Source organism: Lissotriton helveticus, chromosome 3_1, assembly GCF_964261635.1.
Source record: "Lissotriton helveticus chromosome 3_1, aLisHel1.1, whole genome shotgun sequence".
NCBI lineage: Eukaryota > Metazoa > Chordata > Amphibia > Caudata > Salamandridae > Lissotriton > Lissotriton helveticus.
Window position 1 is genome coordinate 898,943,016 of NC_136061.1, and position 25,973 is coordinate 898,968,988.

A 25,973-nucleotide genomic window follows, 5' to 3' on the forward strand; every position below is an offset into this window, starting at 1 on the left:
ATGCACGAGAAAGTATTTTACATCTCAGAAGTACACTGTATCATCAGACATTAAATTCTTTGATTCATAGATACCTTGTTAAATTAAAAAATGTTTTTTTTTCTCACTGTAGCAGGCTTTTTAATGCTTTTGCCAGATCCAAACATGCAATCCAGTCCTTTAGGCTTTGCCTTTGCTTGTCTGGTTTAGCATTATTTGTGTGAATGTATTAATTTTTCACCAGCAACATGACGGCGCCAGTCTTTTTGATCTAAAGTAGAGCTTCTTAGCATACACTTTTTTTCACATCTTGTAGGTTTGATGTGGACACCTTACAATCACTGTGCACCAATATTAGGCGTTATGGTTACTTAATTGCTGCGGTTCCTGGTACCTGCAGAGCCATTTACTCTGTCTGTTTAATCATTAGTAACTTCAGTGTGTGAGTCAGCACATGATGAAAGCGGTTTGCGAAAGGAATACTTGTTCCTTGTTAGTCATCAGCTGTTATGGTGATTAATGCACTCACAATTTCAACAGGCACGACTTTGGGTAACCTACTTGTTTCCTTTTATTCACTGCAAATACCTTCATCCTCCTACATTTTAACTGTCTTCAGTTCCACCATCCTCTACACAATGGCCTTGAAGCGAAACCTGGCAAAGTAGCCTTAGTCTAAACTTCCTCCCGGCAGGGCTCCTTTTGTCCTTGTGCATAGTGATGGAATAGAGGGCGGTGTTGCCTTTAATATATGTTGGCCGGGAGGAACCATATGGTGCAGTTCTTAACTTAAACTGTAAACGCTGGTGCTGGAACTATGGAGAGTTGTCTGTATTGCCCGGTGGGATAGGCCAACCTTAGCAGCTGTGTCTTCATTCTTAATTATGTTTGCTGTATTCTTTAAAGATTGAGAGGGAAAATCTAGATTTGTCATCCTTTTGGCATTGGTCAAGACTGTGTCTGGAAAGGAGAGGAAATGCATGAAAGAAAAGTTAGAAAAGATGGGTTTGCAGAAGCTTTCTATATCGAATGTGGTAAGATAGATCTCTTCTCTACAAATGTAGCTGTGTGCTGTGGTCCTGTACTATGCCATGATCATCTCTTATCTTGCTCATAGGTGTTGTACAATAAGAGAATTCCATCAGCTATCCCATGTGCCCCTATTATCCTATGACCAGCATCTACATTTCTTTAGAAAGTTGCCTAAATATTCCAAATAATCTACGGAGGTGCAATAAACTTAGATATCAGATCAGGACTAACTAACACTCTGTCTATTCATCCTTCTCCAGGATGGCCGCTACACTCGGTTAAGCCATCCTAACTCTACCCCGTTCACATCATTCCGTCCTCCCTATCTCTAACCCGGAAGAATTTTGCTGGAATACGCAACACGAGACGGTGCAGCAGTACGCCCCGGACTTTGCTGATCAGAAATTATATAGCGCATTCTGATTCTATTAAGTATGGTAATTGTACCCGGATTGAGGGTTGCCTCTTCGCAGCACCCTGGTAACCGCCACTATTGTGCCGCCTCAGAATTCACCCTGTGCCGAGCCACATCTAAACCTTGAAAATGGAGAGTCCTTTGATACCTCATCCGTGCACCCATAGGCTGTTAACATTATGTCACCCCTGACGTTATGTTATTATTTTTAGGCACCTTGATTGACAAAAGTGTTATTTAACTAAGACGATAGTATCACACATCCACAGGCGATCTGTGATATTGATGATCCATTTAATCACATGGTAAGTTTGTGTAAAGACTAAGTCACCATGCATAATTAATTAGACAGTGGTTGGTCCATTAACCCCTCCTCTCCTCCTCCTCCTTTGGCATCAGACAATTGAATTGAAGAAGAATTAATCCAACATCTTTCTCTGCGCTTGCCACTTGGAGCTTAGGTGCTCCTAAGTAAGCCCATTTAAATTCTCTTAAAGTAGCCCTCACACACCGTCCTTTATGCCTTAGTAGTATGAGTCATTGCTTTTTCAGTCCCTAGGATACTCCTGTCTTGAAGATACCATCATATTCTAAGTAGGGTCGAAACGTTGTCAGCAACTTCTAAGGTTAGTCTAAATAAAGCAACAAGGAAGAATCTGGTTCTTGGTCTTGATTATTGAATCAAAACCACACAAGACCTCCTTAAATTACTCCAATAACCTGTCATTTTATGTTTACGTCATTATATGTTCAATAGAGATTTGGTTATGGTCACTTCACTGGGGTCACAGTTGTCACGTGTTTTTTTATTTTTTAACAAACGTCCGTATCACTGCTTTTGCATTGTAAATATAACATTTGTGTGATATAATATGTATGAAATCATGAATACATGTATTACTCATTTCGGCTGAAGTGAGTATAAATTACCATATCCCTCGGGCTACTAACGTTCCTTTTAAACTGCCACATTTGGGAGCCTCATGTCCACGTACAGCCGTATAGCACCCGGCTGTTTTGACTTGGGGGATACGACCCAACGGGGACACCCATCGGGTGGGGCCTGACACCTTCTCGAGGACATTGAGGTCATCGAGTTTCTTCAGTTCCGCCTCTACTTGCGGGCAGAGGTTGAACGGCACCCTCCGGTGTCTCAGGGCCGTCTGCTTCATGGCCGGATCGATATGGAGCTTGAACTGCTCCCCTTTCAGTCTGCCGAGCCCTGTGAACAGTGCTGGGAATTCGTGCAAGATGAAGTCAGCGTGAAAGTCGTGGACTTGATGGGCAAAGAAATTCAGGCCCAGGTCTTCTGCGGTGTGGCAACTGAGAAGGGTGCCTGTCCTCCCTTCTGTGATGTGGAAACGGGCCCTCGTGACGTGTTCATCACTGGTAACTTCAGACTTGACGACCCCTCTGAGGGGTAGAGGATGTGTACCTCCATAGGTGTAGATCCTGGCCTTGGTTACTGCGAGAGGGGGTCGTGGCAACAGCCGTTTGTACTGCTCTGAGTCAATGGCATTGACCGTTGTAACCTGTATCGATGAGCGCCTGGACTGCTGACCCTCCAACAAGGAAAGAGCACATCAGCGGCGGCCTTTGGTGTTTGTCCGACCTGCTGACGAAGGATGTGACAAACACCTCGTCGTCCTCTTCAAACGTGAGGCAGTACCCACGCATCGCTTCTTCATCTTGCGATTGTGCATCGTTGAGCGATACCCGACGTAGACGTTGCGTCATCCCTCGAGGCCTGGTGAAGGTCTGTCGAGACCAGACGCTTCTACACACCTTGGCAAAGTGATTCACCTTTCCGCAGCGGGAGCACGTCTTACCCTTTGCTCCGCACACCGCCGTTGATGGGTTCGACCCCACAGTTTCCGCACTCCCCATTTGTGGATGCTCGCGGTGCAGGGCGGGCCGTACTCTGGCACCGTTTTATGGCTTTGACTCTCTCTTCCTTTATGGTCTCGTACTTTATATGTGATGGCGCCGTGGCGGTCCTCTGCCGAGCAGCCTCCATTTCGCCACCCGTGCATTGGAGAGTTTGTGGGACCTGGCCAGGATGAGGATCTCATCAAGAGAGGTCCCCGGGTGTCGAAGGATCAGTTTCCGTAGCAGTGCTGAGCGGCATCCCTGGATGACTTATCCTCGAATTTCTTCCCTTTGGTCTGTTAAGGCGCATGAGCTTGCCAACCTGTGCAGCCGCGCATATAACATGTCCACTTCGATGCTTGTCTGAACTTAAAACGCTCGAAGTCTGGGTTGAGCTGGGGATCGAAATGCCTGTTGAGCGCGGCAACCGCAGCCTCATAGTCCTCAACGTTTCCTGTGTTGGGCAATGTCTCAAACAGGTCATAGATCTCGGCGCCACCATAGTAGAAGAGCAGCGACCTTTTCACAGCGCTGTTTGTCTCTCTGGTGCCCCTAACATAGTGGTTCAGTCGTCCAAGCCACGCTTTCCATCGCAGGGCCACCGTGGCTGGGTCAGCGGTTTCGCTGAAAGGTTGTAGTGGTGACACGACCACATGACTCTGGCCTGGTGGTTGGCCGTCCTCACCTCTGTGTTGTCCGCTCTCTTCGGCTTGTTAGCCATCAGCGCCTGTCACAGCTTGGATGCTCATGGCATCGGCGCGCTCGGGCGCAACAGCGGTGGCGCAACGACTACTCCAGGGGCCTTGGACGCTCGTGTGAAGTGGTGCGTAGCCACTTGACTGGAGAGCCTGAGGATGTGTGACGAACAGAACCCTCCTTCCTGGGCATTGTGGCACTATCGCTCTGTAGGTAGTGTGGCTGAAGAGGTGGGGTTTGCCTCCGTGTGTGGTCTTCCCCTGGGCTGTGGCAGTGTGCAGCCTGTGCGGGTAAAGTGGGGCCTGCTGGGCGTGGAGGGCTCCCCTTTGAATTGTGCTGATTGGTGTGCTGGGCGCCTTCCTTATACTGAAGTACTTGTTATAGTCCACTTGTGTTATTGCAGTGGAGGCCTAACTGTTCACTCGGTTGTGCTGGACTACCCCTTGCTGTACTGTCTAGGGGGCACCAGCCACATGAGGCGACAGCTGCTGAAGGTGTGGGCGCCTGAGGCTTGCAGTGCTGCCAGGCACTGCAACAGTGGTTCCCTAGGGATGGGCTGACTCACCCGATTGCAGTTCCAGCTTTCACCAGCGGGCGCACACCTCTGATTCCTGCACGCTCCCTGACGTCCTAGGGAGGCGTGCCTGCGGGGCGCTGAATACTTCGGATGATGCCACCCAAAACTGAGCCGCGGCTGGAAGCGCCGTTACGGGCCCAGAGTCCACTGCAGCCGGGGAAGTCACCAGGCGAGCTGGAGGCAAGAGGAGGCACAGTCGAGCGGCAGCACAGTGCACCGAAGATGCAGCCCAGGCCACCTACGGCAGGTACGTGGGGAGGGAGGCGGTGTTCCACCGTCCCCCGCCGAATGAGCATCACGGGTGGGCTTCGCGCACGCTGCAGCATCCCTCAGGTTGTAGGAGTGTTATGGGTGGGCTCCGCACACTCTGCAGCGTCCCTCAGGTTGTAGGAGTGTCGCGGGTGGGCTCAGTGCACTCTTCAGGACCTCACATCAAAGAAGTGTCACGGGTGGGCTCCGCGCACTCTGCAGGACCTCACGGAGAAGGAGTGTCACGGGTGGGCTCCGCACACTCGGCGGCCACTCTCAGTCGAGGGGGTGATACGGGTCGGGATCGCACACCCAGCAGTCAGCACGGCACTGCACCGGAGTTCGACCGGCCTCATCGCCAATGTAGCACGTCGGGGCCTGGGGGGTGAGAGGGTCTGCGCAGCACTAATGACACGGACACACCACACAGTTGGTTATGTGCTGGCGGGAAGACCCAGAGTGGTCACTCGCTGTTTATTATATCTGATCGGGTAGAGGCCGCTCCGATGAGTGCATGGCTAATACATAGTATGGGAGAGCCCGGGTGGCTCTCTACAAACTTCTCCCCATTGCTGAAGTGTGAAGCATCTCATCAGCTTCTGTAAACGATTCATCGGACCATGTGAAATTCAGGAAAGACTTACACATTTGGATATGTCCACACTAATACACCATCTCTTGTCCAACACTCTGACATTCTAGTGCCAAGAAGCCGTGTTACTGTTGTTAACGAAACCAGATCATAGCGTACTCAACAAGTAAAATGCGATTTGCCTTTATGTGCATAGCCTGGCGCACAGAAATCTACCAAGCGTGCAGCCTCCTCTCTCTCGCTTGCCCTTTTGAGACCAAACTCCAAACTGTCCTTGCTTTGGCGGAGCAGCGCCCCTGCCCCCTTGAAGTACCACATGACTGTTCAAAAGGGTGAATATGATGTCTTTTTTTTACAACAGAGGAAGAAAATATAATCTGGAAAATGTGGATGATCTAAACTGGACTCTCAAGAGCCAAGGACATAACGTGATTTTCTGTAATCTTCTCAAAGTGGCAATCAGTTCCGCCATGCTCTGCATTGTGATATCCTTTCTTGCGTCATCTGTTCCATGCTATTGGCGTCCCTCTATATTTCGGGCAAGCAATCATGTCAGTGTTCTAGGGACGAGCGCTGACTGATTACTAACTCCTTGTCAGCGCTAACATTTGAATGCAAATAGAAGGGTGGGCTGCAAAAGATGTTTTCCTGAGACACGAGTTTCGGGAGGGCAATAGAACAAAATTATAGCAGTGTCAATAGGTCTGGCCTTTGCAAGCCTGCAGATGTTAGTTTTTTTATTTTCCAAACATTTCCAATAGACATTAACAGTGTAACCGTTAAAAAAAAGTATACAATCCGCTGGATAAAGGTGGCGTGCATATATATTTATCTGCAAAAATAGTAACTCGCAAAAACAAGTAAAAGTATATGAAATGAAAGCCAAGATTGGCCGGTCAGCCATGACACTGAAGTGGGTTGCTTTCGAGGCAGCTGTCCACCTGGGCAAAAGAAACCAGCATTTACAATGCAATAGGTCTCGCAACTGCGAGTTTTGGAGCTATTGGCATTGTAAATGGAAACGCCTTATAAAAAAATTAAAAAGCATTGTCATGTACAATACCAAAAGCAACACCTATTGCTTTTCAGAGCTCGGTGTACGTGAATCGGGCGCCACGCTCATTAAAGTTTAAAAAAAAAGTGTGTTGTCCCACAAGCGGGCTCCGAGCTCAATTTTACATAAAAAACATTTAAAAAAACGATTGCAGTGTCCCTGAAGTGGGCGCCACTCTCGGTGTTAAATAAAACAAAAAAAAATAATAAACTGAGCACGGTGTCCCTGAAGCGGGCACTGCGCTCAACATGCAAATACAACAAAATAAAGCAGCCGCCATTGTCCCCAACAGTGTCAATAACAAAAATAGTGCTCACTCACTAGATAATGCAGACCATGTAACGTGCCAAGTAAAAGGTCCAGTCCTTATGGCGGTAACAAATAGCGACAAGGCGGTAACAAAGAGGGACTAACAAGCCTCATGATTAATCGGAAGCCAGCATTTACCAAGGACAATGACACCAGACAATGAATAATATGAGAGGAGAGTGGGCGAGGCTTCCACAGCACACTCTACTACAGCATGCCTTGTAGAGCGAGCAGCGCATGCTGTCACAGTGACGAAAGCCAGTGGCTGAAGTGGGCTGTCCATTGTCCCATGTTGCTGATAGGCGGAAGCAAAATGTGAAAGAAGCTTCAACAGACCAATGGCTGAAGAGGAATGACTGAAAGTCCCATCTGTTTGTATGTATACATGTAAGTATTTTTATTATTATTGTTTGAAAAATATGAGTCTGTAGAGATAGCAAACACTTTCTCTAGGCCTCACCATGAAATGTTACTTTTCTGTAAAGAGATATGCCCTGTTACTTTTCAAAGAGGAGCTTCAGTATAATGTGGCTTTTCTTGCCTTAAACATTTTCTATAAACTAGGATTTCCCAAACTCGTGGGACTGGACCTCTCTGGGTTTGGGAAAAGTCTATGCTTCATGATTGGGTCAGCCAATTTCTTTGGACCAATCAGTTGAGGCCTGGTGATGTTGACAACCTGAGTTAGTGGACTTAGGACAGTGTTGTTGTATTGGATCTCTAACAGGCCAATTTAGGGAGGGGGGGTAGGGGGCGTAAATTACTGAAACCTGTTCTTAATCGGCCTCCGGATCAGGCCAGATCCTTCCTCATTATAAACATTACTGTTGTGAACTGAAGTTGCCATCTTCATAGCGCATGCTAACTCTAATTTCTGACGCCTTTCTGTAGTCTCCAGCTCCTTCTTACAGTCAAGTGCCTCAACCTTCTATGCATATCCTTCTGCACTACACCAGAGACACAACCAGACTGTACCATTTTTACCCACACAGATACCCTCCTTCATATTCTGTCCATCCACATGGCACACAGCTTAAAACACACAGACCTTTGAGACCCACAACACCACAATATGTGTTAAAAACAAAAGTGATGGTCCCTGTATCCTGCCCTGTGAACCAAAAGAAGCTATACTGTACAGTAATATATCTGAAAACTCATTCTCCAAAACCCAAATACATATGGGCAAAATGAAGTAAAACTGAGATGCAAATCATTCTACTCGTTGATGCCCATGCGCTTCCCCTGGACCCACTTCTCTACAATTTACATGTGGTCACACTTCTTCCTTGCACATGCCTGCATCGGCAATAATCACTGAGGCACACATGGAAATGATCTTTTTGCTAGCAACCATGTATACCACATCTCCTAGCCTCTCGCATTCCTTCTGAAGAAACACTGCCCTAAAGTTGTATCATTTTAATACATGTGCACGATACTGAGTATCACTATTGTGCAACCTTCTGAAACTACATGCCCTACGTCCCCACCTGCTGTAAAATGCTACATCACTCACAGACCCCACCGCACACTCACAAGGTCGCATATTTTAAATCTTGATCCATCTGTCTCTGGAAACATATGGATTGGTTCTTTGAACTTAAAATTTATGTCTAAACATGGGTTAGCCAAAATGTCCTTGGCGTAGTGTTGGTTGTGGACAAAAGAAAACACTTTCTGGGTTGTGAATGTGTGGGGTATATCGGGGCTCCCTGTGGTAGAGATGGCTAATCTAACTGCTTCCGGTCTCTTTGAGGAATTTGGATGCTGAAGTTTTTGAATGTTGGAAACTAGGGAATATAGATGTTAGCAAAACCTCCAAGACATTTGTGCATGACATATGGTGCATCCACCAATGGCATTCCTCCCGTTTACCTCAAATTTGTGTTTCTCCTGTAAGAGGTTCATTCTTGCCAGTTTCGCTCAGTGGTCCCTTCGCTGGACAAGGGCAGTACTGTCTTAACGCATGGGCACGCTAGGCAGTTGCTCAGGAGCCCCACAAGTATAGAGGCCCCATGCAGACCAGAATGTAACACAAATTTTCCATTAAACATTTTTACTCCTGTGAGTGGTTGTGTGTGCAGGGCCCAGTGCACTGCTTTGACCATGGGCCTATAATGCTGTTAAGACTTCCCTGGCTAGAGTAGCAGTTTAATGACTTTTGTGCTGTTTGAGAACTTGGAACAGGTTTTTTTCCAGTCACCAATATAGTATTTGAGCATAAACGGAATGCCCGCTGGATGATATTGAAAGCAATGGCTGTGGTTGAAAGTGTCTGCTCATAAGACATCTGTTAATATTCATAACATTATTTTTTCTGTCTGAAGGAAGACATTTTGTCAGTTATGTCCATAATTAAGCCTGAAAATAGATCCGTTATTTTTGAGTGTTGCAACTGGAGTAATGTTCATGTTTGAATTTTGAGCCTGGTGATGGGGGTGAGTTTGGGTGACTGATATTAGGAACTGTGACTAGCATATATAGACAAAGATCACAAGACTGCTAACCCCACATTAAACAAGAAGGGTGACTGATGTCCACATATGTTATGTTATGTTATGTTACGAGCATTTATTACGCGCACAGCTGCTCCAGCAAAGGAGCGTCCCGGCGCCTGACAAGGAAGCAACATAACACAACTTTAAAAGAGTGGACTGATAAAAAGGAACAAACTAAGGAAACAGAAAAGTCTTAACAGCTCTGCGGAATGAGAAGAGGTCAGCAAGGGTACGTATTTCAAATGGAAGGGCATTCCACAGAACAGCAGCACGTACACGAAAAGAGCGTCCCCCAGCCCGACTACGCTTAAACCGTGGAACTACTGCTAGTTCAAGGTCCGATGAGCGTAGTGAGCGACATGGGATGTAGGGAGACAAAAGGTTCTGGAGAATCTGAGCAGGGGAACCTTTAAGGATCTTGTGGGACATACAAAACACTTTGAACTGGATCCTCTGCCTAATCGGTAGCCAGTGTAAAGAGCGCAAGGTGTTGGAAACGGAGCAGAACCTGGGTAAGCCTACGACTGCTCTGGCGGCTGCATTTTGTACGCGTTGGAGACGAGTGAGTTCGGCCTGGTTTATCCCTATCAAGAGGGAGCTGGCATAATCAAGCCGAGACATCACCGTCGCCTGTACCACGAGCTGTCTGGTCGAGGCGTCAAAAAATTTAAGTACAGGTCTCATACTGCGCAGAATGCCAAAGCAGCAGGCCGCAGTGCGTTTAGTGTGGCAGACAAAGCTAAGGGTGGGATCTAGCCACACCCCTAGGTTTTTTATCTCCGAAACCGGAGTAGGGGTGGGACCTAGCTCTGAGGGCCACCGTGCATCGCCCCAGAGTTCCGCTTGTTTGCCGAAGACCATGATTTCCGTCTTTTTTGCGTTTAGTTGGAGACAGTTGGAAGTCATCCAACTGGCCACCGCCCGTAGTCCATCCTGGAATCTTGGGGCCTCCACCACAGAAGCCCGCTGATCGTGACCGCTAGCTGAGTGTCGTCAGCGTATGACACCATGGTCATACCCCACTGCTTGACGACCTCAGCCAGCGGCCTCACGTAAAGATTGAACAACGTGGGACTCAGCGAGGATCCCTGCGGGACCCCAAGAGCCAGGGGATGAAATTTGGACTGATGGGGCGGGACGGCCACGCAAAAAGATCAGCAAGGAAAGAGCGGAACCACTGAAGAGCGGAGCCAACCACGCCCGCTTCCTCCAGGCGCTGCAGAAGAATCCCGTGCGAAACAGTGTCAAAGGCGGCGCTCAGGTCTAATAGAACAAGCGCCGCCGTTTGACCCGCATCAAGCACTGCACGAAGATGCTCCACCATGAATAGGAGGGCTGTCTCCGTGCTGTGACCGGCTCGGAATCCATTCTGCATGTCATCTAGGATGTTAGTACGCGAGAGATGGTCTGTAAGGGCGATATTAACATGCGCCTCCGCGACTTTAGCCGGCCAAGGAAGGAGCGATATCGGCCGATAATTCTCCGGTTTGCTGGTATCGAGAGACGGCTTCTTTAGAATGGGCATTACCACTGCCTGTTTCCACTTCAGAGGTACCAGACCAGATGTGAGCGAGCTATTGATCAGAGAGCAAACTGGCAAAAAATTAGAAAACGCCAGGTCTCTAAACACCGCAGGCTTTAACGGATCTACCGGAGACCCCGACTTAACTTGAAGGGCCAGTGTCTTAAACCTATCCGGTGTAAGGCAGGGAAGAGAATCTAAAACAGCCTGCCTTGGAGGGCTTTGGAACCCCTCACCGGAGGCCATGGCCGTAGGAAAGGCTCTGTAGATGGTATGGACCTTTTCCAAAAAGAAAGCCGCCAGAGTTTCGCAGTGTGCGGTGGAACCAATAGCATCTGCAGAAGCCTTTTTAGACACAAGGTCCTTGAGGGCTTTAAAGATGGTTTTTTATGGATTCGTGCTGTTGCGAAACTCGAGAGCATAAAATGCCGCCCGAGTTCTGCAAACACGATGATAGAATTTGACGGTAGCCAAATAAATGGCTTTTTTACTGATATCATACGTTTTCCGCCATTCTCTCTCTGCACGTCTACAAGAGCTTTTCAGCGCACGCAGAGATCCATCATACCAAGGACTAGGGTCCCGGAGTCCACAGTTGCTCGAGGTCATTGGAATAAGAGAATCAAGGGCTCTGGTAACCCGTTCGCAAAAACGGTCGTAACCAGATTCCACATTCTCCACCGAGCCCAGAGGGTCCTCAGATAGAAGACGAAGGAGGTCTTCAAGTTTTAATTTATTCCAACGCCGTCTAAGAAAAACGCGCGTCGTGGACTTAAAGGGAGACTCAAACAATGGACACTGGATCATCACCAGAGAGTGATCCGTCCAGGCCATGGGGACAGGAAGAGCAAACTTTACCTCTGCTAGATTTGAAAAGAAGGGGTCCAGAATATGTCCACCTAAATGGGTGGGATACGAGACCAACTGCAGCAATTGAAGAGCCTCAAGATCAGCCACAATACCCCTCACAGCAGGCAGAGTCAAAGAATTAAAATGGAGGTTCAGGTCTCCTATGATAGAAAAATTGGCACATCCTACGGCCAGCGAGCTAATGGCATCAGGGAGTGCCTCCCTAAATGCCACGTCGCTGCCCGGGGGGCGATATATTAGTAAACCTGAAAAGGTAAAATGGGGGGTGATAGAGATCTTGAACAGGGCGCTTTCGCAGCCAGCAATGTTTTGACCTCTCCAGTCGCAGGGGTAGCAGGATTTAACAGCAAGCGCTATACCCCCTCCTCTAGAGGAGCGATTAAGCGTATGGACCGAATACCCAGAAGGGAAGGCCAAGTTAAGAATAGCTGTGTCTGTTTCCTGAAGCCAGGTCTCCGTCAGACAAAAGATGTCAGGTAGCTCCCTTCCAGTAAGGTCGGCTATATCCTGGTGGTGTTTTACCAACGACCTTACATGCAGGTTCCAAATGATGAGGTCCTGCCGAGAACCTTTGCTGCCAGGGACAGAAGTCTCACCAAAACAGCGCGGGAGGGCAGGGGCTTCAAGCGACCACCTGCCACAGACACACTGGTGGGGGCCACTCAACGGGCTCACACGAGACATGTCACATGTTGGCAAACGCCGGCCAATGGACACAAGAGCGTCCCTTGAATAGCCGAACATCGTGTACGATGCAAAACTACCGGGCAGAGTCCCAACCCGACCAACGCGACCGTACGCGGACGGGCGCAGACGGGCAGGACTCTGGCACGACTCAGGCTAAGCGAAGGCGATACCGCTGCGCTAGGCAGGGAGCTTTAAGTAGGCGTCCCACATAGGCTTCTGCGCACTAGAGCGCTCGCTAAAGATGGCGCCCAAACAACTACCCCACTCCAAGATGGCGGCTACTAAGTGAGCCCACCCCGGGAACCGGACCCGCTCAAGCAGCGGTGGATTCCGATTAAGGTGCAGGTAAGAGGGCAATTTTAAAAACTAGGGCAAACAACTGAAAATGGAAAGCAAATAAAAAACAGGTTAATTTAAAGTCGCTATTCAGCAAAGTGAGCGCGAGGCGCTAAGCAGCGATGTCGTTCCTTGTCAGGGCGAACCCTGAAGCAGCTCGCCTTAAGTAGGCGTCCCACATAGGCTTCTGCGCACTAGAGCGCTTGCTAAAGATGGCGCCCAAACAACTACCCCACTCCAAGATGGCGGCTACTAAGTGAGCCCACCCCGGGAACCGGACCCGCTCAAGCAGCGGTGGATTCCGATTAAGGTGCAGGTAAGAGGGCAATTTTAAAAACTAGGGCAAACAACTGAAAATGGAAAGCAAATAAAAAACAGGTTAATTTAAAATCACTATTCAACAAAGTGAGCGCGATGCGCTAAGCAGCGATGTCGTTCCTTGTCATATAACATCTGGATTGATGGCCGACCAATTTTTCGAAGGATTCTAAGAAAGTTACTATGGTTCGTGACAAAGCTGAATGCCTCAAGTTGCCCCATCTCATGGCCCAATGCGAATATCAGAACTCAGGTATACACCCATTTTAATGTGGGTTTGTGGACAAGCTGGACAAATCCTAGAAATTGTGTACTTAGGAAAGACTCAATATATTTCCTAGCAGAAGAAGTAGAAATTGTTAAATCTAATTGTAAAATGAATGCAGGAGTTGTTAATGTTTCCCTTTTAGAGTTACTAGAAGCTAAATTGTGAAGCCATTTACAGATCTCAGTAGATCACGTGGGCAACCAAAAATGTTTGGTGAAATTCCATGCCCAAGTCACTTGTTATATTGCGATCCAACTACTAATGAAGCAAAAAATGTATAATCTAGAATGAGATCAGTATGTGACTGTTCTGTGATTATTATGTGACGATAGTGTTCAATAAATATGATTTCTGCATTTTGCAGAAGTCACTTTCTAGTTGTAATATTTTTTTGTAGGTCTCGCCTAGGCAGCTCTTGCGCTGTCTCTGCAAGACACGCTGTATTCAGGATATGGGCTTTAAAAGCTCCTTCCATTTTCAAGGCCTGCCTCTGTTACATGTGTTGTTACTCAGAGCTTGTGAGCATTATTTAGTTCTTTAACCCCTTAGCTGCGGCCACGATTTAGCGGCAGTGCGGTGGTTCCGCGAAATGGGCGGGGCTGCGTAGGCCGTTGGACGTTCGCAGCACCAGCGAGGTAGTGCTTGCGACGGCCAACGAGACCAGGGCTCTTGGTTTACAGAGCTTTTTTGTGAACAGGGCTGTAAATTTCGCTCTTATCTTGCCTCATTTGCTGTACATTCAAAGACCGAGGTCTGCTTTGGCTGCAGCTGCCTCTTCCTCCCTCCTGCTTTTGAAAGGCACAGCCTGGCGTCACTGTCCTTTCCTTCCTATGGCTGCTGCAGCTTTTGTCTCAGAGCTCAACTTGTCTTTAAGGTTTCTTCCTATTTAAACCAATCCCAAGTTTGATTAATAATCTTTATCATTGGGTATAAACAGGTTGTGAATCCCCACATTTACAATTGCCTTTTAAACTACAATAATATGTATTACTCACATTATTATTATTACTAGCTCGTCCATCGTCATTGCACGCATTATTACAGGATCCGTTCATTATTACCAGCTCACTTGACAAGTGGTTCTGTTTTATGTATTTTATATATATTGTTTCATTTTTAACAGTACCGGTCACTGGCAGGATACCTTTAATAAGTGGACGGGATGACTTTGTTCTTAAGCCTCTATAAACGATCAGTAGTAAGGACTAAGTAAACAATGTCTTGGCAATTTAACCCCTTCGCCGCAGCGCAAATTTTGCTGCGGCGCGGGGGATGGCAATGAGCAAGGTGCCGCAGTGCTCGTGATGGAACCACGCCATCATGAGTCACGGGCAACGTGTGCTTATGACGGCGTGGGTCCGTCATGGCCCCGCCAGCTCAGTGAATTAATGCCGCATGGGCGGAGCGGCAGCCACATGATGGAACCACGCCGACATGAGTACACGCCGCCCGTGGCTCATGACACCGTGGTTCCGTCATAAGCACCGAATGGGTCAACACATTGAGGTACAAAGAGTGATTCCAATTACCCTTCAGAATATTCTCTGATGCAAGGTTTCTAATATGAATCAATTCATTGTTTACAGTTTCTGTCTCCCTAGAAAACAAGCTGCGTCTTCTCCTGATTTCGGACTTGCGCAAAAATGTTTTTTTCTTTTTTTCTGAATGGCAAACTCAGATTCTCTTTTTTAACAGCTCCCTGGGATCTCTTAAAATAGACACTGAGCTCCCAATAAAGAATAGACAAGCTTCTGGGAGCTATCTAATAAAAGAGGTTGCTCTCATTTTCAAGCACCCGGACTAGTGCACTCCTGCCTTGGGGGAGTTCAGAAGGGACCTGGTGGGGGAACTTCACTAAATGAAGACGGTCGAGGTAGAGTGAGAAACGGGACGATGGAGGAGAGAATCACGGAGGAAGGGATACATAAATAAACATTTATAATCTCCAAGGACGGCACATATACAGACAACATTTGCAATGCAATAGGTCTCGCATTCGCGAGAGTTTGAGCTACTGCCTTTTATTTATGTGTTTGAAAAGGTGCAAGCGATGCGTAAACACACACTTTCTACTTATAGTCCTTGCTCACGAGAAGCAAGGCTGGCTGTAAAAGAGGCGCAGTTACTGCCAGCCTTGCTTCTCATAATAACGACTATAAGTACAAAGTGAATGTTTATGCACCGCTTCCAGGTTTTGAAGACACATAAATAAACAGCATTGTCATTTACAATACGAATAGCTCAAACTCTCGCAAATGTGAGACAGTTGCATTGCACATGCTTGTGTTTTATTTTTGCAGCCTCCTGCTAACAATGCTTTATTATATGGATATGTTTAGTTTGTCTATTCACTTTCAGGAAATGTTTCACAGACCACGCATATGTAATTGTTACCTATTGAATAAAACTCCGTTCGGCGTCCTCGAAATGTAAATCGGGCAAACATTTTTTCCGTAAAGGACTTTAATTGTAAAGCACTCTGAACACTGGGGTCTGGTACATACATTAAAAATGCCAAACCAGAAAATAAAGCAACTCGTGGCATAAATGTACAAGGGACATGCTCGCCATCTCATCACTAACTGGAAATTAGTTGAAGTTTTTGGGGGATCGAGGCGGGGGAGGAGAGTTGTAGCAATAAAACCTTTCCGGATCAGGTTTGAGTCCATGCTGGTTCCTACCCTTACCCCACTTGCCGTTTTGTGAATGTCCAGCTACAGGTTATTGGTGAGGTGCCGAGTTTTGATCTCATGGTAATCTTTCAAGAGCTTAGACTGCTCAAGAGCTTAAAGAAAATTACCAGCAAGAGCAGACTCTTGGCAGGCACCGCTAATGCTGTAGTAGATAATTGTAGAGAGTCATGAGTAAACCGCAGTGCATCTCGTGTGTAGCCCTCGGGGTAGAAAGTTTTACCACTGTTGCACTCCCCATAAGAACATAATGATTGCACTTATAGCAGGTAATTTCTGCACATTGCAGGGGATGCATTTGCTTTTCCCTTTCAGATTTTCTTTGTCATTTTTGATCAGTTGGATCTAGATTTTTTTTTGGCCTGAAATAAACAAAGTATGTGCCAAATGATTATTTATGTTGCAAATCCACCTGATGCCTAACTGTGCGCTATGTGGTCCAGAATGAAATTACACGAGTGGCCTCAACAGGGTACAAAGACCCCTGAATGATGGAACCAGCATGTCTCAGAAAGGAGGCAACTTCTGTGAAACCAGTAATGCTTTTGTTCCTTTTTTCCACGGTCCATTCTCGGACTACTCCCCCTTCCTTGTTCAAGTTCTGTGAGAACCTTCATGGGAATGAACATCCAGTCCACAGCCTCTGTACTTGTTTCCCTAGACCAGTGACATCATCCTCCCTCAACATGCCAAGAACCATTTGTGAGTTGTAGTGGGAAATTATAGTTTTCCCATTGATAACTGCAAAACAAGTCTTCAAATCAATATTATGATGACGTGCAGGAAAAAATAAAGGGTTGATAAGGCGTTTGTGTGTTTAACTTAAAATGCATATTAGTAATAGTGTGCAGAACAATTAATCTACACTTGAATTCACATGTGAATACTGACATAGATCTAATCGAAGTGAAACAAATTTGTTTTGACCTGTCAAAGTGTCTGTCCCTTGCATTTGCTAATTAGACCACATTTAGGCCTCGATGCCATCTTTTCCAAAATGGATGTCCCATCATCGTGTCTATTCTGAGTTTGTATTTCTACTGCACGTAAGCAAATGTAGATTTGTTTATTTCTGAATGCTGTCGAAGAGGGCCTACCGTAGCAGTTTCTTAAGAACTTTCAGCTGTACTGTGGTATTGCATTCACTCACAATGGTTCACTGTTTATGTAATTAGTTTGTTCTGACACCTCCAGATAACATTAGGTTAAAGGGGCTGCATCAAAATCCATGTAGTGGGTTAGTGCTAAGGTAGCTGTAAGACGATTTAGAATTCTCTGATTTGATTTGTTGAAAATATAATTATTTGCTCACACCATGATGAGCTTCCATTTCTAATGCTTTTCTATGAGTAAAATGGCGATGTAAACCTCTGAATTTGTAGGTGAGCTGGAGGCCTTTCCTGTGCTACTAGGAATGCTGTCCGATTTCTCACTGGTTTTGCTGCACATTTGAAACTTGATCTATTATTCATTTTCCCTGTTATTCTGCATTGTTCTTAATACTGAGAACTTCGTGGGAATTGTTTTATGCATTCAAATGAAATTTGCTGCATCTGCACTTTACTATTTCTCTATTGTACTCCTTTTTAATATGTAATAAACCTTCATGCTTTCTCTAAATTTCCGCTTTAGAGCTCACTTTCTGAGTCTGTCCTTACTCATTTGACTGTATTTGAAATGTTGTTTTGAACCATATCACTGGGACACTCGTGATTCGAGGCTAACACCTTCCCTGACCCACCCTACTATTGGGCTGCCATTGAGCTTTAGATTTTTAGGGGTACAGTACAACCACAAAGACCTGTTTTCAAACTTTACTGCGCGTGAAAGTAGTAGTTATTGGTTTTACACATCAGGAAAACAACAAGAAAATGACCGTAGTAATTTACTTTTGAGCTTTCCATTGCTGTCTGAGCATACTTCGTAGAAGGCCCTCCCGTGTTCACCCATTGAGAAGTTTGCCAGTAATTGTGCATGAATTCCCACACATCTGCAGAACTTTCTCACATAAAATTCCTCCGACGCCATTTCTTTTCTGTGAAGCATTGAGGTTTGACTGATTCCTTCCCATCTAATGTGTTACTTTCTAAACATTGAAGTTTCTCCAAGCTGTTGCCTTGAAACATAAAAGTTAACAAAGTGGTTGTTCCTTATCAGGCATTCCATGCCATAGCTGCTTTTTGTACCCGTAGGATCTGCTGGCTCCTTGTTTCATGGAGACCCTTGAAAAAGGCTGCCATGTTGAGTGTAGTCAGTAGTTAAGTAGTGTTGGACAAGTGCCAATGTAGGATACATTGAAATAGCAGCTAATGATAGAATCCGTGGGGTTGCTTCTGTTCCCCTGCATTGGATATGAGCCCTGTCGGTTTGACCTGGATGGTCCCTTGTGGGAGAAGCTGGTTTGCTTGCAGGCGCCTTCTAGCTGTCATCGCACTGGCAAGCAAAACATGATGGACTGGAAAGCGCCCAAAGATATTCCTTCGGGTTCTTTTTAATTTTTAATTTCCATCCATCACTTTTGTGCAGTCTAAGTGATGACAATAGCCTGCTATTCTCCGATCATTATCACAATTTGTTTTGTATTGATTTATTTTTTCTATTAAGCATCTTTTATCCATTATAGAAGCAAAATTGAAATAAACAATGGGTTCTGTTTTTCACCAAACAAACTTAGCGAGTCTTCAGGCTGGGAAGCAGCTAGCACACGAAATACATAGAGATGGTGTTGGAGTATTAGTGCAACACAGCCGCAAATAAAACACAATAAAAACACACAAAGTGGCCACACCTCCCCAAATACCAGGCCAAAGTGTGAATTCCACCACAACATCCCCACCCCTCCCCCATTCACCAACTGGTGGAGCAGGACCATATATTAAGCAACTCCTTGAATTTGTGTTAGTTCATCATTAGACTTTGGAGCAAGTTCATGCAAGAGTGTCCCCCCGTCATGTAATCTGTTCCAACCCATGCCATTAAACAGTGTGAAATATATGTGCTGTTGACGGGAAACATCATTTACTACGAAGCAAATAACACGCATAACGTTTACCACGCGTCACTCACCACGCAAAGGTCTTTCCCACGCGTAAGCCTTCAACGACCGTCTTTACCACGCGAGTGGTATTCCTTCCTGTCGTCGTTCTGCAAGTACGATCTGCGTTGGCTTTGGGGGGCTGGGGGGAGGGGGGGATTAAGGGGCTGGGGGGGGACTGGGGGGAGGCTAGGGGGGGTTGGGGGGGGTTCCCCCCCCCAAAAAAAAAAAACCAAGCGGATATTAATAAATAAATAAGAAGAACATTTCAAAAACGTAAAAAAAAACGCTCTACAATGCCTCAAAACGCTGAAGGAAAAGAGCACGTCATAATAGAAGTCCGTTATCAGTTTTGATAGACGTGTTTTGACGCTTGTTTCCGTGGTCGGTGGAAGAAAGGGCTGATGGTGAAAGACGTACAGGGGTAAGATATAAATAAAAACTTTGTAAATTAGGGTATTAATTAAGCGCATTATGAAAAAAATATAAATATAATGTAAGGGAATCTGTTTATTATTGTTTAAAACATCGATCTTTTCCTTCGTACTGCATGTAGCCTATCAGTATCATTATGTAAATGTAAATGGGACGTCAGATGTTTCGTAACGTTATGATTGCGGAGTAAAAACTTGCGTTGTCAAATGCTGCGTGCAAAAGACACATGCGAAGTAAAATTCGCGTGGTAAAGGCATGCGTGGAACTTGAAATCGTTGAATAATCATATATTCATTTTCAACAATACCCCATTTGTATAGCTCTCACTCATAATCAAAAAAATGTACACATTGTCCTAAAATAATGTGGGAAATGAAATGAAGTGATTAAACGAAATTAGCACAGGTCTAAAGTAAGATCCAGGAGCCATATGTGCTAATATTATGGTTGGAAATTATGTGCCGTTTTAATTTTCGACCAGTATCAGATTTTGCAAACTGACCTACGCACTGTTAGGTTGACTCGCAAAATCACCAATTATGGATCCTAGAATTACCTGCCAGATGAAAATTAATCAGGCAGGACACAAATTGTGACCCGCGCTCTATTTGCTACAAATAAAGGGATGTGGCCTACAATGGACTGCAGACTACTATCCTGGTGTCCAAAATGGTAAACTTTGTTTTCTAAAGCAGCTTGTGCTTTTTTAAAGGAAAATGTTCTGCTTTAAAAAAAAAGTACGTTTCTCATGTGGGAAAGTATCAGGGAGAGCAGGCAGTGCCAAAGAGACCCCTTCCCCATATGGGAATCTTCCTTTGAGGAGTTGGTAACTAGTCAGTAGTTTGTGAACTGGACTGTGGTCACAAACCATTGAAACATACCATACTGAATCTCAATTTGGAAGCAATCGAAAGCAATCACCCGTTTATGCCCCTTCCAAACTGAAATTCAGCATGGGACACAAACCCCACTTTGAGTCCACTGTCCATAGTACACATTCCGACTCGTAAAATGGGCTTGGTACATTACAAAAAGGAATTTTTCAGTGACAAAGGCAGTGATTTTGTCAATTGCAAGGTTTGCGATTGCAAAATCCTTTAGTACATCTCGCCCTCAGTCTTTAAAGGGTTGACTGATAGAGTTAAATGTTGGGGATTAATCAACGATTATCCATGAAGCAAGTGGGAAATGGAGGAAAGGAACATTTTGATATACATGTGATCGTGTTGAGAATTGGTAGAGACAACCGAGCCAGGTCCAGACTAGGAAGAGAAGAGAGTTAGAGAAACAAGTTTGAGATTCTGAATGTGGCGATTAGCTGTTTCAGGGAACAGAATGGGAGACACTGGCCACAGCATGGATATAGTTGTTGACCTGAGACCAGAAGAAAGGAGCGTGTGCAATGTAAGGTTCACGGAAAGGTGGGAAGAGCATGAGGAAAAGATGGATAGAGGGATGGGATACTTGTGAAAATTATGATGAATGATTATGAAACAATCTGTAAATTAACAAAGTGAACAAGATGTAGAGTTATAGTCAAGCTGCTCACTGTGGTTCTTGCAGACTTGTTCTAATGGGGAAGTACAGATTAGTGCCAAAGTGTGTAATCTTGGGTGACTCATTTTGTCTGACCCTACTCAGTTCTCTTGTATGAAGGGCCAATGGGATTATATTAATATGTGGCATTTTCTGTGTAACCCAGCATTTGTTGCATAATATGTACAATTCACCAAAACATTTTTGTTTCTACTCTAGTGGGTCAAAAGTTAACTAACAAAAAGTAGCTCATATTGTAAAAGTAGCTCCTATTGTTCTGATCATTTGTCGAGTATTTGCAAAGGTTAATGGGCCACCTTTTAGCTGCTGATTTGCTGTATTCAGGTATTAACTGGTACTAATGAGGTGTGCCTCTACAGAGACAGTATTGATAACTGTTAAAATTACAAATTAGTTTTGCTGTATATTGTGCTGCACGATTCGCCTTTTCTTGCCACATAATTTTGTCAACCCTGCCGATAATTTGGTCCAGTGTCTGCTAATTGCAGTGGCCCTTCTTATATTCCACTATGCGGTATGCTCAGAAACCATTTACACATCTGTAATAATCACCGTCTAAAACCTACACATGGGAGAAACGGAACATATGATGAAATAAAAGGAGTAATAGTTGATGGAAAAGTGGGCATAGTCTCGCGCTGAAAACCATTTCAGATTCAATGTGTGATGCTTTAGAAGAGCTAGGCAAGGGGATCTGTCCGATATTTGCTTCATTTGACCCACGTGCTAGTGTTGAACACGAACAAAAATTGGCAGTCTGTGCCTGTTTTAATGTTGATGTGAATTGCGGTTCAATCTGTTACTTCTGAATTTAGCAGAGGCATCTGAGGTTTTCACCTGGTGTTTAGTGCACCCGCTAGAGGCGAATATCGGGAACTTATTCGATGCAAAATAGGAGTAAGCACAGTTTGTAAGTGTTATTCCGAATTATTTCAAAAAATGGTATACATCGCGCTCTACCCCCCACCCAGTAATATTTTCCTTGGAGTGCTTTTCCTCCCTCTAATGCCTCATGGGACGAAATGACTCTGATAATGCACTTTTGTCTGTCTAAACAAAGGCCAGTGACATCGGGAAACTCATTGCAAAACCCGGGCCATTTGGCAGGCCTTGCCATAAACGCTTGCTTTAATACATTAATTAAACATTTGCGCGTGGGAGGACCGCTCGCTGCCAATAGAATGCAGCCAGGATTAAATTTTCCAGAACAGAGTGGCAGGAGACAGAAACGGAAACCACTGGGCTCATCCAAAGATGAAAAAAAGCCAAGCGACTTTCAGAGCAGGTTTTGCAACATTTTAAAGCATGTATATAATTTACTGCGTTTTTAAGAGCAGTAAGAGAGAATTTTCCAAAAGCTTATCCAACAGCCGGGTCCTTTACACCGCTAAGACTCTGCGGTGAGCTTTCTTTAAACACATTTTTAGTTTTAAATTCATCATTTATTTTGTTTGTTAATTTGCATAGTCCTCGTGCAGCCTGAAGGTCGCCAAACCGTTCTAGAGAGGGCCGGAAGTGCATCGCAGAGTAAACAGTCATTAGTTGGGCGCGCTAACTAGGCTGCAATCCAAATTATTTGCATTATTAAATTAAGTTTGCAGGCCTTTTTTAGCTCTGGTCTGTAGATAGCTTTAGCTGTTTGCCATTCCCAAAAAAACATTATTAAATTACATAGGTATACGCACACAGATATAGCGCCTTCTGGTCAACCATCTTTATCCAGTGATCTTTTCAAGTGTCATTCACATTTAGCCTCCAAGCGCTACAGCATGGGGCCATGGGTCTGCCGGGGAAGCATTCTAAGCCATTGTTTTTTTGCCCACCAGTCCACTTCAGCCGTATGCAAATCAGCCTTGGTCCTGGTCCGTTAGGAATAGTGCCGCTGAACTGCAAAGCAAGGTCCACTCTGAACCGGAACACAAGCAATCCAAGAATGGTTTCAGCCTATTTGGTCCTCTTCAGTTTGGTGCTATTTGGTTGTGGTGGCTCAGTGGGCACAGGGCAAAACCATGGGTTGGACTGCTACCCCGAGTGATTGCAAGTGGCTAGACTATTTGTAAGCATTCCTTTTATCACCTTTTGTTTTTGATGTAATTCCCTATGTGGCCAAGGGTGTGACCAGAGTGGGGACTGTGTTCGCTCTGAAACTGAAATCAAGCTGCACCCGAATGAAGTGGCCAAAATAGACCAAAATCAGTCTTAAGTTGCTTATTTTTCAATTCAGAAAGGACCCGTATTGTCAGTTTGTCCCAACTGTTATTGGGCAGGACAAAGGCTGATTTGCATATGGCTGGATCTAATGCTTAATTTAATGAAGAATGAGTGCTGGTGCCCAGTGTTCTGCCAAGAAGCCTCCAGCGGGTGCTATTAAATGTGGGTGCACCAAATACCAAGGCTTCATAGTTCGTAATCCATGTCATGCCTTTTCACCCGTTACCAGCAGCCGCGGGCCGTGGAGGGAGTTACGGTGGGGCAGGGAGGCGGGGAGGGGGAGGGGCAGGGTGGAGGGTGCTAAAAACAGGCATATGGATCATTGCAGGTAAGTATACAATTTAATTAATAAAACGAAATCCGTAGCGCGCACAGCATTGTTTTTTGCCATGCAGTGCGCGCTACGAATTTCGTTTTATTAATTAAATTGTGTACTTACCTGCAATGATCCATATGCCTGTTTGTAGCACCCTCCACCCCGCCCCTCCTCCTCCCCGCCTCCCTGCCCCACCGTAACTCCCTCCACGGCCCGCGGCTGGTTACCAGACATTTCCTTCCCATTTATCTCACTCCTGCAGGTTCCTGCTTTCTTCTTTTGTGATAGTCCTTCCACTTTGGGTATTTTTCTCTCTGTTACGGAAAAATAAGTGCCGGTCCCAAAAAATGGCCCTCACCGGCAACCACGGGCTCACATTAAGTACTATTTGGGTCTAATCTGAGGTGGTATGGTGGGCAAAATAAATGTTGGGTTGGTATTCTACCCTGAGCGATTGCCAGTGGTTAGACGATTTGCAGCTTTCCTCCCATGCCCTATTGCATGCTCAATATTGGGACGAGCCTCGTGATTTTGTTGCATATGCTGGAGTTTGAGCAGTGTCATTGTTGGGAGGTTTACCGTTGCTATTCCAGCAGTTGATAACGAGAAACGACCACTGCGCGGAATGGGGTGATTGGCTGTAGCATGTGTAATAGAGGCATGTTTGAACATAGGATGCAAAGTAGGAAAACTGTCGGGTTTATGATGCTGTTTCCCTTGGAGGATAAAGTTGAGATCAGAATGAAGGGTGACACAGGTGTAAAACTCTTTGGGATGGAGTTGGGGAAGGTTCTGCTTGGAGGCTCTTCAAACCGGATAGAAGTGGAGCCTTCCAAGCTCTGAAGGAGATGTCTGAGTTATTCAAGGCTGGAGTTCAGACAGGCACCCTGGGGCTTAACAGTGGCCATCTGTCCTGTTTGATATGTCATGTGACTTTGGATATTGCCATCATACCCATAGAAGCCCAGGCGGTAGCTGCTGAAATTAGTCTGGAGGAGTATCATGTAGCCAATGAGGGAGCAATGTTGATACTCTATCCTCTGAGGAACCTGGCAGAAAACGATGGTGGATCTTTTGCGGCATAAATAAATCTTCTTGAGTATGGCGTAGAGCAAGTATATGGCTCTGTCTTGGGTCTGGGGTCCAATGAAAGGATGAGCCACAGATGAGCCTGAACACTGCTACTGCTGTAGCTCCTCCATGGTTTGAGCATGTTTGCCAAAGGTGATTCTGGTAACCAGTATGTCCCTGCTTCTACACACTAGAAGCAGGTGAATCAGTGGAGAGCCATTTCTCTCATTCAGCAAGGTGATGGGAGCCAATTGAGTTGTGTTTGTGTGCCTGTGTTCAACGTTGGCAGAGAATTGAAGAGGATCAGAGCACAAGTCTAGGCTTATGAAGGGACTTCTGCGATTACAGAGAACACTGATGTTGATTCTTCCAGGATTTGATACTCTGCTTTAAGGACCCAGTATTAAAGCATATAGTGTGTAAATAAAGGCAGCTGCTTCTTGGTACTTGGCTGAGGTGATGGACATGGCATAGACGAGCATTCCCTAAGAGAACTAATTTCATTCTTGATAAACCTAACTAGCCCATACTTTTCTCCGGAAAGAGGAAAAAGACTCCTTTATATAGCTCAAAAGCTGTTCTTTTCGTACAGCAGTATTTTATTTCACTTGATAAAAACAGTGTCGACCACAAAAGTTACCCACCAACCAACACCATTATAAGAAATTCAATACAAAGTAAGGCATCCGATAATTGTGAGGACCTTTTGGTTTTCTGGCTATTAGCTGGACCACTCTCCAATTTGTCTCTGCATAGGATCTGTCTGGCATTTTAACCCACTGAGACAATATTTTACCATCCAGGTGTTACTGCAGAAACTTCATCTGCAAGCAAAGAAAAGTTCTCTTGTTACACTTAAAGCTAGATTTACCGCTCCACATTTGAGTCTGAAATTTTCAACTTCCCTGCCAGTGCTTCGCTCATTTTAAGAAAAAATCAAATACATTTACTGAACTGGCAGATGGGCACTTTACATGCCTTAATACTCGGTGCTTGCGACACTGTGAAAGCTAATGTCTGCTCTTTCTGTTCTTGACTTGCACAAAAGCAGATCTCATGGCCAACCAACTGCTATATTGTTTTGTAATATTTGTTTAGTGCTTCGTACCACTGGCATGCCACCACAGCACTATGTTTGGTAGTAGAGGAAGAGGACACCCAGATTGGTCTTCGTAGTTAGTAGGATGGACATGTATTGTGTGAACTTTGAGAAGAGTTGAGTGTTGTGCATGAGGTTCAAAGGGGTGCTCCACTCGTTTCACTGCTGAACAATGGGTGCCATGCTTATGTGTGCGGATCATGCAGAAGGGAGTGAGTTCGATTGAGCTGTGCCTGATGATGTATACCGTCATACTTTGATCTCCATCGACTGATAGTTGAGGGCC

At 45.4% G+C, this 25,973-nt stretch overlaps 1 protein-coding gene across 3 annotated transcripts in view; it reads left to right on the plus strand.

The window, feature by feature from the left end:
* FHL3 (four and a half LIM domains 3) overlaps positions 1–25,973 on the plus strand; it is a 259,663-nt gene that overhangs the window by 30,669 nt on the left and 203,021 nt on the right. The window contains exon 1 of one of the 3 annotated variants that reach the window (XM_078681235.1): positions 4,775–4,815. The exons of the other annotated variants lie outside the window; for them this stretch is intronic. The gene's annotated coding sequence lies outside the window, so the exon portion shown is untranslated. Of the gene's footprint in view, positions 1–4,774; positions 4,816–25,973 lie in introns of those variants that run through there. 3 annotated transcript variants of the gene reach the window in all.